The sequence below is a fragment of the Gossypium arboreum genome, chromosome 7 (assembly GCF_025698485.1).
Source record: "Gossypium arboreum isolate Shixiya-1 chromosome 7, ASM2569848v2, whole genome shotgun sequence".
NCBI lineage: Eukaryota > Viridiplantae > Streptophyta > Magnoliopsida > Malvales > Malvaceae > Gossypium > Gossypium arboreum.
This window is the reverse complement of record NC_069076.1, coordinates 79515559-79527387: the sequence shown is the minus strand read 5'-3', so window position 1 is coordinate 79527387 and position 11829 is coordinate 79515559. Positions and strand designations below refer to the sequence as shown.

The 11829-nt window shown below is 38.6% G+C and overlaps 1 non-coding gene across 1 annotated transcript; it reads right to left on the bottom strand.

The window, feature by feature from the left end:
• Window positions 1–10019: 10019 nt before the first annotated feature.
• Window positions 10020–10126, bottom strand: LOC128295894 (small nucleolar RNA R71). Its single transcript, XR_008286443.1, has one exon. It is a non-coding gene; the product is annotated as a small nucleolar RNA R71 (small nucleolar RNA).
• Between the last annotated feature and the right edge of the window lie 1703 nt (window positions 10127–11829).

The following is an 11829-nucleotide window of genomic DNA, read 5'->3' as shown; positions in this document are numbered from 1 at the left end:
ATATATGACTAGTCTTAATGTAATGCTTGTTGGGTATGGAGTTGAATTGAAATGTTTCAGCAAACATGTTATTTTATGATCTGAATTGTGGTATTTTATAAAGATATGATCTAGTTTTAAATATGAATGCTTGATGATTAAGTCAAGATATTTTGTAAGATGATAATCTTGGTATAAATGTATAAGTGGTACTATAATAAACAAGGTAAAATGAGTATGAGAGACACATGTATGATGACATACAAATGCTATGTTTGTGGTTTAATTGAGAATATTTAATCATCAAATGAATACCATGTTATATGCTTTTGATTTTGTATAAGTGTGTAAGAGATTAAGGTTGACCAAAGCTTGGAAAATAGCCTAGGTATATTCCACACAGGCAGAGACACGACCATGTGTCTCAGCCGTGTATGGAACACGACTTTGGGACACGGGCGTGTGGAGCCTTAAAGCATGAAATTTCCAAGATTTTTGTAAGTTCTCAGTTTAGTCCCGAATACTTTCTAAAGTATGTTTTGGGCTTTGTAGACACAAAATAAGGGACTATGTGTAAGTGAATGAACGTTTTGAAATATGAATGAAATTTTATGGCCCGTGTTTTAGTTTAATATTTGTATGTTTGTCCGGTAACGCCTCATACCTTATCCCGGCCTCAAGTACGGGTAAGGGGTGTTACAACCCTTCTACGAAGCAACGGTAATATCCTGTCAGTTTGAGAAAACTGCAAATCTCTGACACATTCTTCAGCTGTTTCCAATCCAACACAGCCTCAATCTTACGAGGACCAACACGAATCCCCCTAGCAGACACCACATGTCCCAAAAATATTACTTTCTGAAGCCAAAACTCATACTTAGAGAACTTCGCATAAAGCTGTTTCTCACGAAGGATCTGCAGAACAACCCTGAGATGCTCATCGTGCTCATCCTCAGACTTTGAGTAAATCAAGATGTCATCGATAAACATTATCACGAACTGGTCTAAATAGGGCTAAAACACATGGTTCATTAAGTCCATGAATGCCGCTGGTGCATTAGTCAATCCAAAGGGCATAACCAAGAACTCATAATGTCCATAACGAGTCCTAAATGTCATCTTATGCTCATCAGCCTCTTTAACGCTTAACTGATGATAACCTGATTGTAGATCGATCTTGGAGAACATAGAAGCCCCTCTGAATTGATTGAATAAATCGTCTATCCTCAGAAGTGGGTATTTATTCTTAATCATCAACTTATTCAACTGACGATAATTGATACACATCCTCATCATACTGTCATTCTTCTTTACGAACAGAATAGGTGCTCCCCATGGAGACATAATGGGACGAATAAACCCACGATCCAACAGCTCCTGAATTTGAGCCTTTAGTTCTGCCAACTCCTTTGGTGTCATTTGATAAGGGACGATAGACACCGGAGCTGTACCAGAAATCAACTCAATCCCAAATTTTACCTCACGACTCGGAGGCAATCCTGGTAGTTCCTCTGGAAAAACAACTTTCCTTCACAGTCCGGATGTCTTTAACCGAAGAGTCTACAGAATCAGAAACACTGATGTGGGCTAAGTATGCCTCACATCACTTTCTCATAGGCTTCTCTGGGACCAACGCAAATATCACATTACTCAGATAATTCCATCATTCTCCAATCACAACTATCTCATTATCCTCCTCGGTCCTCAGAACAACACTCTTTAGCACAATCCAAACTTACACGATGCTTCACCAACTAGTCCATGCCCAGAATTAAGTTGAACTCCCCAAACGGAAGTTCCATCAGATCAGCCAAGAATACCATTCCTTGGACTTCCAACGGAATGTCTCTAAACAGTTTACTAACCCTAATAAACTGCCCCAACGGATTCACCTCTGAAATCTCACTAGAAGTGCTCTCACACGGAATTCCCAAAGTCTCAGACACAGAACATGCCACATAGGAATGTGTAAAGCCTATTTCTATCAGTGCAACATAAGGTACATTAGAAATGAAGAACGTACCAGTGATAACGTCTGGAGCATCTCCATCACCACGAAGACGTGCAGCGTAGACAAGTGCAGGTTGCCTCGTCTCAGTCTACCTAGCACCTCTATCTGATACTCCCCGACCTCAACCCACACCGTTACCACCCCTAGCCTGTCCTCGGCCCCTAGGTGGCTGTTGTACCCCTCTCAGTAGTTGTGCAGTCTCAACAACCGAAGCTTGCATCTGATTACTCCTCAGTGGACAATCCTTAACACGATGCTTAGTTGAACCATACCTCAAACAAGCTCTCACGAGCTGGATGTCGTCTATTGTAGAGCTGACACATCGCCACCCCAACTGGAATAGCAACAGTAAGCCTAGCTCTCACGAGCCCATCAGTCCTGGTCTTTTTCTTAGGCCTTATCCCAGTATTCGAAGGTTCAGAATCCCTCGTAGCTTCTCTTTCTCATGGTTTTGGTGCTCAGAGCACTTCACCTCATCAGTAATCTTGGCTTTCTTGACCAAGGCTGAGAAATCCCGCCCCCTTTGTGGAGTTATCAGAACTCGCAGACTGTCTCGCAGACCATCCTTAAATTGAACATAGTGCTCATACTCTATCGCCACCATACCCCTCATATAACAGCTCAGTCTCAGAAATTCAGCCTCATACTCAATCACCGAGCGGTCCCCTGAGTGAGATTCAGGAACTAACATCGCCTAGCTTCAGTGTAGCTAGCTTCCACATACCTACTCTGATAGGTGGCCTTAAACAAATCCTATGACAACCGATCAGGCTGAGTGCCCTCCTTAACAGTCAACCACCACTAGTATGCCTTATTGTGAAGCAGAGACACTGCCTCCTTTAACTTCTTCTCATCAGTGAAGTTTGACTCATCCATTATGCGCTCTGTGGCCTCCATCTAGTACTCGACTGCACTCAGAGCAACTCCAGCGATGCCTCTAAATATCTCAGCCCCATTCAACCTGAGTCGATTTGTAACTGACCTACGGCCTCCAGATCTAGTATTGGCACTAGCGACCCTCTCTAGAATTCGTAGCATGGCCTGGGACAGTGCGTCGTCCCCAGCTGCAGGGTTATGAGGCTCAACACCAGCCTTAGTAACAGGCGACACCAGTGTCTCGCTAGTGTCCAGATTAATAATCGTATCGGATGTAGAGGACTCAGCTCGAATCTCTCTACGGCCTCTACATTGGCCTCTAGTACCCAATCTAGGAGTACCACGTGTACTCATCGTATCTAACAAATTAATCTGTATTAAGAGTTTTATGCAAATCAATTTACAGTTCCGATAACTATTAACAGATATTTTATGCAGAACAGTATCAGAGTTTAAGAGTTAGTTATTGCAAGTAATAAGCTCACTACAGTTTCCAGTTTACACTACCTAAAGGGTTCTAGTAGAATACTACTTACCGCAGTCTCATCACACTTACACAGTGTTTTCGATAGATACGTAAAAAATTTCAGTATAGGCATGCTTTCAAACAGTACATATCAGAGTTTTAGAGAACTTACAAGATCAGTCCTAGTGGCTCGGTGTATCACATACTTGTTATAAAAAATATTTCAAATTGCTTTACAAAACATTTTCTTAAAACCAAATTTTGAAACCCAAATCTACAGCCGAGTTTTGTAACTTGACTCTGATACCACTAAATGTAACACCCTAAACCCAGTCTAGACGTTATGGCTAAATCTGGCGAAGTCACATGAGAATGTATTTAAAACCGTGTTTACCCAAAAACCGTTTCAACTACCACCTTTTACTTAACTCAGAAAACATATATTGATTAATTTGCTTGAAAATATTTCTTAGTTTGCGGAAGCTTAAGAAAAAATAAAGTTGCAGTTCCAAAATCCTTAACCAGTATTTCAAAATTTCGAAATTAAACCAAACAGTTTGAGATTAGAAATTACATAATTACTCTCAACTATAGAAATTAAAATAATAAAAGCATTAAAAACCTTTAAAAGTAGAGTGTATGTAGTAGTGGTCACCGTCAAGCCCTTTCGCTGCACCGATCCACCTACTGTTGGGGATTACTTGACAGACAAATAAAATAAGGGGTGAGTTTTCGCAAACTCAGTGTGTACATCCCTACAGTAAAGCATGCATGTAAACGGATAGCAGTCAAGCAGTCATAATTGAGCCTGAGCTCTTAACAGAATCAGTGTAGGCCTTAGCCCACTCAGAACAGTGTCAGATACATTCGAGCCTTAGACCATACAGACATACATGCATATCAATCAGAACAGTAATGTCCACCAACCTTGCACACCATCCCCGTCCAACCCAGCACACCATGTGGGGATAAAATTAACCCACCCAGCCCTACACACCAAGTATGGGGATAGAATCAACCCAACCAACCCTACACAACAAGTGGTACTGTACACTGCACATATCAGATATATGCAGCATAGCTGCCAGATGACAGGCTAATAGCCTTTTAGTCTTCCTTCTCTTCAACAACAAACCCAACCCAATGCAATGCAACATAGATAATATGACATGCTTATGTGCAGATATCAAATCATAACATCATCATCAAATCAGAAAAAATACATATGCTTTAATTATCCTACTTTTGCATACATCTTAGTATCAGATCAAAATATAGGGGTCTAAGTAACGCTTACCGACCCTACAATTAGGTCACAGTTGACTTGGGCGACCCGTGCAACCTTGCAGAAAATTTCAAACAAATCGAGCTCACACACTCGTGTAGGCCTACACGTCCGTAAGGTTCACACGGCTCAGATTGGCCTTGCCCGTGTGGATCACACGGCCTAGCCCAAGATCCCACACACTTGTGTGGTTCGCCCATGTGGCCTACAAAACCCAATTGGTCAAGCTCGTGCCTCGTACACGGCCTCGCCAGCCTCACATGCCCGTGTCTGATGTGCCCATGTGGCGCGCGCACGGCCTACTTCGTCAACCACATGGTCGTATCTCACCACACGGCCTCTACACGGGCAGTCCACACTTCCATGTGATGTCGATAGTAGCATTTTTTATTTTTGTTGAAACACAATTCCAGATCGATTAGAGTACACACCCGGTTTTGATTGAAGCCTAACGCAATCCCGAGCACTCCAGAACCTATATTTGACAATGTCAAGACCCATTTTAATGACTTAAACAATTTTTGATTGAAAAAAAATGAGTTATTCTGCCCTGAAATTGTTAAATTTCTTACCTCGAGCAAAATCTAGCGAATACTATGCGCTTAATTCACTATTCAGGAATGAAGAACAACCCCTTGATCAGTACCTAAACACCCAAAGAAAGTTCCCCCTTAATCTCTTAATCAAAACGATGTTTACGAATGACAAGCAAAACTTACCAATGAAGAGAACATCAATGAATCACAGAAGCCCATTAATACTGATTCAAAACGAATGGAAGGAAGGCAAGGGAAATTTCAAAAAAAATAAAAGAAAAAGAACATGGAGAGAGGAAAAATAGTAGATAATTTCGAGAGAGAGAGAGTTATTTTGGGGAAACTACTCAGAAAAATCTGATAAACCCTACCACTTCATTGTTTTAGTTCACCTCCAATTCTATCAAGGCCTTAGTGGCAAAAATAATGCCCAAGCTAGGATTCGAACACAAGACCTCTAGCATAAACCCTTGCCACTTAACCACTAGACCACCAGGTCCATTTTGTTAAGTTTTTACCAATAAATTCTTATAAACCCATTAACCAAAAGCCAGGCGTTATTTAAATAAATAAATAAAAAAAAACCAAAATTTTTCCCAAGTTGAGATTTGAACTTGGGACTTCCCTAACACACCCCCAAAACACTTAAACACAAAAGCAGACAGATATTATGCAAATTCATGCAAAAATATATTCAGATATTTTCCTATGCTACAATTTTACAAAAGCCGAAATTACAAAAATTTGAGGTGTTACACGAATTGTGTTTCCCGTTAGAATAATCAATATCTATATAGATGAATTTTTTAGTCCATCGAAAAAAGCTATTAAAATTATTGACGAATTAAATGATGTCAGTATATACTGTTTATAGTGATTATTTAGGTCCGCCAATATAACATCTATCAGTAAATGGCATTTTTTTTAGTTTCCTCTACTTGTTTGGTTTATCTATTTCCCCCTGGATAAATTATTTCTACTCTTCATATCTCTTTTGCTAGGAGGAAATTTGTTTCTCTTTGTATGTCCAAGTATTATTGATTGTTGGACTAGTGATGTTGAGATCCATGTTTAATTGGTGATACCCTAGTATGATGCTGGGTCTGTGGGTTGTAATACCATGAGGTGTATTGGTAAAATTGTTGGTATGGATTTTTTTGATTTTGACTATGAGGGTTTGTTTGATTTTGTGGGTTTGTGTTCTGGTTGCCATCCAAGGGGTTTGGGTTGTTCTAGTTTGATCTATTTGTATTTCTGTGCTATGACTAATGAGGTCTGCAACTCGGTCATGGTTGGTATCAAACTCGGTACTAGAAGGATCACTGACACCTAGGTTTGACATGTCTGCTCCATACTCTACCAATTGTGAACCAGTAAGGTGAACAAGAGAAGAGAATAATGGTTACATAATGGAAGGTTGGGTGAAGGTTAGAAGGAAATCTTCTAGTGATGGAGTTTGTAGGTTTGGGAAGGAGTATGTCCTCTATAGAAGCTATTGCATAGTCTTTTTATAGTGAGGGACAAGCTTAATTACGTGCCTTGAGGTCACTAATATGGAAGCTTGATTTGATACTCCTCATAGTAATGGTGATGCTAGGTGATTCTATGTCTTAGAATGAGACATTTTAGGATGACTAGCAATCAATTACTCTTTTGCTTCCATGTTGTCCTTTTTAATCTCAATTGAGATGTCCAACTCCAAAGTTCACCTAGTTAAAGTTCATGAATTAATCCAAGGTCCACTGTATCAATAGCTTCATTGAGAGACATGTGTCAGATTCTCCATGCGTACATTGCCCGCAAGATCTACTGCATAAGATGTAACAAAAAGACATCATTTAAGGCTTCCTCGCATATATTTAATTTCATAATTATATTAATATTAATAGTATTAGTATGTAAAGAACATCTTATTGAATTTTTTTAAAACCCAACGAATAGGGGGATCAATACTAGTTTCCATAAAAAAAAAATCCCACTCTATCATATAGTTTCTAAATAGAATTTCCCAGAGAATGGATGCAAGTAGGCTACTCTCATATCCATTTTGGAGCAATCTGTCTTGCACTAAACTACCATGGTACAAAAGGCAAACCCATTGTAGCAAGAATTACCCTGGGAGATTCCAGATATTTGGAATACCAGCATGCTTGTATTGCTACTATTGAAGCCACCTTAACCTCTGGTCTTGTCATGGTTACTCTTTTCCCAAATTTTACTATGGAACTGACAGATCCAAATAAGCTTACAACTCTTAAAGTTCAAATTCAGATAGTTGGAGCACCTCAAGTACCATTTGCAATAGTGGCTACTTTGTACTTTCAGATTGTTTACAGAGTTCAAGATCATGCTTTTAATCTCTCACGATATGGTACAGGAGACTCTCTTTTAATCACTGTCAACACCAATGATCAACCTCATTGAGTTCATGTTCCTAGAAAAATTCCCAAAAATGAACTCATCAAACTTCTATTGGAAAAATGGGTCACCAACTATGAACAGCTCTATGAACATAGTTAGCCCATCCAGTCTACTAAAAGTCAGATTATATCCAAGGGCGATGGAACCACAGAAATAAAATTCGACCATAGTCATCTTTACAGCCCCAAAGGTCCTTCTATCTTTCCCACACAATTGATGATGCAACGCACAGGACATCCAACTGTGGGTCATAACAATGAAGATCCAAAATGTTGTTGTGATCTTTGTGAACCTAGTCTTGAAAGAAATCTAGTACAAAGTTTTTCTGCTAATGGAAATCTGATAAACCATAATTTATCCATATTTTTACCCTATGCGTAGCACATTTTTGGATGATTTATCCTTAGATTTGGTGAATTCGATGCTCCTAATCTTTTAATTTTATGTTTTATACTTAGATGAGCATAGGAGAATAAAAAGAGTGAGAAACGGGCCAGAAACGGAGAAAATGGGCCAACGTAAGAAATCAACATGGCTTGGACTTTTTCACACGGGTAGACCACATACCCGTGCCTATTTAGTAGAATCGAGCATGACTTACACGGGTAGACCACACGCTCGTGTCTAATTAACAGCCTTGAACATGGATTAGAGAAATCGCACACGGGCGTGTCACACGGGCGTGTCCCTGTCGAGCCCAAGTTTAGTTCTATTCGGAAAAGGCCACTCTTGAGGGGTTTTAGGCATTCTAAAGCCTATTTAAACACCTGAGGAGGTACTTAAAAAGACACACAGAGTAGGAGGCAAGGAATTACTCAAGGAAAGCCGATTGATCCATCTCAGAAGTCAGATTCACCTTCAAGACTGAAGATCTCCCTTCAATTCCCATTAGGAGTTCTTGGGTTTTCTTTATGTTTTGTTATCACTATTCTTTTGAGATGTCTTCTTTCATAAATATAAATTAAATCCCCTAAATACCTAAGAAGAATGAAACCTAAGACGGATCTTGTTATTATTTTATGAATTGTATGATAAATATTTGACTTGCTCTTAATTATGTGTTCTTAATTCTTGCTTTAATTTTCCAGGATATTGATTCAAGTATTGATGTGCTTATTCAAAGGGGCAAAAGTCCCCGTCTAAGAGTAGATCTAGCATAATTGAGCGGAGTTGATTGCACACCTAGAGATAGGGTGACAAGATTTTACCATATTAAGGTGAAACCTAATAAGGGAATCCATAAATCGAGTTAATGCAACACTAGGGGTGTTAATTAGAAAGAGATTCAATTAGTCAACCTACGGTTAGACGTTGTTAGTCTCAAGAGAGATAATAATATATCTGAGGGATTTCTATGGATCAAGTCAAGTGAATAAATCGTCTGATTCAGAGTCAATAACAAGTGAAGTCTAGGTGGATTTTTCCCATAGGTATTGTCCAAATCATTCAGTTTTCCCAAAATTTATTTCCCTATTTTACTTCCTATGCATTCTTAGTTTAGTAATTAGTTTACATAAAACAAACCCCCTTTATTTTTAGGCTAGATAATAAAAAGAAAATTAATACTAGTACTTTTAGTTCCTTTGGGTTCGACATCCCAGTCTTGCCATAAGCTATGCTACTGTTTGATAAGGTACGCTTGCCTTTGTCGTGATAATAGTTAGTTTTCAAGAACGGACATTTATAAATTATAAAACTTATCACAATTTGTTCACATCAAGTTTTTGGCATGTTTCCGAGGAACTAAGATATTAGGAACACTCAATTTTTATTACTTTAGCCATTTTACTTTTATTACAATTTAAATTTTTATTTTCTTTTCTAATTTTTCATTTATTCGCTTCTGACAGGTTTTTATAGTGTATGACTAGAAGAAACCCGTCGAGACCATTACTTTTTGATAGTGAGATCGATCGCACAACTCACAGAAACCGAAGAGAAATAAGGCAAAGCCTAAGATACACAAAGGAAGAGCAAGAGGACGACATTTACACCACAACCGAGGAGATGGCTGAAAATCAGGGAAAACCGCTACCTCTTGCGATTGCTGCTAATCCAGTAAATCAGAATTCTGCTCCATGCACTATGTATGATTATGCTAAACCTACTTTAACAGGAACTGAGTCAAGTATAGTTAGGCCTTCTGTTGCTACAAATAATTTTAAACTGAAACTTAATACAATTCAAATGATCCAATAGTTTGTTCAGTTTGATGGTTTGCAGGATGAAGATCCAAACAATCACTTGGCAAATTTTTTGGAGTTTTGTGACACTTTTAAAATCAATGGCGTTTCTGATGATGTCATTCACTGTCGGTTGTTTCCCTTTTCATTGAGGAACAAAGCTGAACAGTGGTTGAACTCGTTACCACAAGGTTTAATCACTACTTGGGAACAAATGACCGAAAAGTTTTTACTTAAATATTTTTCGCCAGCTAAAACGACCAAATTAAGGAATGATATCTCTTCTTTTGTGAAAACGAATCTAGAAACACTCTATGATGCATGGGAGAGATACAAGGACCTCTTGAGAAGGTGCACTCACCATGAGCTACCTTTATGGTTGCAGGTTCAGGCATTTCACAATGACCTGAATCCTTCGACTAGACAGATGATTGACGTAACTACTAGTGGGACTATCAACAATAAGAAACCTAAAGAGGCTTATGAATTTATAGAAGAGATGTCACTGAATAATTATTAGTGGCAAGTTATGAGGACAAAGCCAACGAAAGCAGCTGGCATTTTTAACACCGATTTGGTCACCATGCTCTCTAATCAGGTAGAAATTTTGAATAAAAAATTGATGGTTTACTTAGCTCTTCTCAAGTTCACCCAGTAATGCAATGCAATACAAATAGAGGTGGAACGAGCAATTCAGAATACCTATCTTATGGCCACAACATGGAACACAAGCAACTAAATTTTATGGGTAATAATATTTGACCTCAAAATAATCCTTATAATAACATTTACAATGCAGGTTGGAGGAACCACCCAAATTTTTCATGAGGAGGCCAAGGAAATCAGAGACCACAACATCCTCCAGGCTTCCAACAACAACTTTACCAGTAAGAGAAAAAGCCAAACCTTAAGGAGATGATGTCAAAATTTATTTCAGTAGCGAAAACCTAATTTCAGAACATTAAAACTGCACTTAAAAATCAGCAAGCATTGATCCAAGGACTCGAGAATCAAATTGGGCAGCTAGCTAAGATGATTTCAGAAAGACCACTAGGAAGTTTACCTAGTAACACCGAACCTAATCCAAAAGAGCATGTGAAAGCAGTTACACTAAGGAGTGGGAAGGTGTTAGCTGAATCTGAAAAGAAGTCACCACAAGAAGCTGAAAGAGACAAAGGAGAGGAAGAAAAACCCGAAAACAATGACAATCCAATGTCAAAGGAATATAAACCACCAATCCCATATCCAGCAAAGTTGAAGAAAGACCACATGGCTGCACAATTCGGTAAATTTCTTGAACTTTTTAAACAACTGCATATTAACTTACCTTTTGTTGAAGCTATATTGCAGATGCCTACATACGCAAAATTTTTAAAGGAGCTTCTAACAAACAAAAGGAAGTTTGAGGATGTACTTGTAAAAGTACATGCCTACATACGCATTAATTTGATGTCATATAAAATGTTTAAACAACTTGGTCTTGGAGAACCTAATCCCACTAGGATGAGTATTCAATTAGCTAATAGATCTGTTAAATATCCTAAGGGAATTATAGAGGATGTACTTGTAAAAGTAGATGAATTTATATTCCCTATTGATTTCGTTGTGCTTAACATGGATGAGGATATTGAAGTGCCTTTAATCTTAGGTCGTCCATTTTTAGTCACTGCTAGGGCTGTTATTGATGTGGGTGATGGTAAATTGGTACTTAGAGTAGGTGACGAAGAGATTATCTTTAAAATTTATGATGCCATGAGATTTTCTAGGGAGCAGGATGACTCATGTTATTTTATTGACTCTATTGATCATGCTACTCTAGATTCCTTTCAGGAAATCATACATAAGGACATGTTGGAACTGTGTCTTGCCCAAGGAGAGGAGGAGGATAATAATTCTGAGATAGGAACTGAACTAAATTCCAATAAACCCTCCCCAAAACCAGCAGAATATGAGGGTATTAAGGTAAACGATGAACTTAAGAAAAAACCCTCTGTTGAAGAACCTCCCAAACTGGAACTTAAACAATTGCCGAATCACTTGGAATATGCATTCCTTGGAAATAACTCTGCATT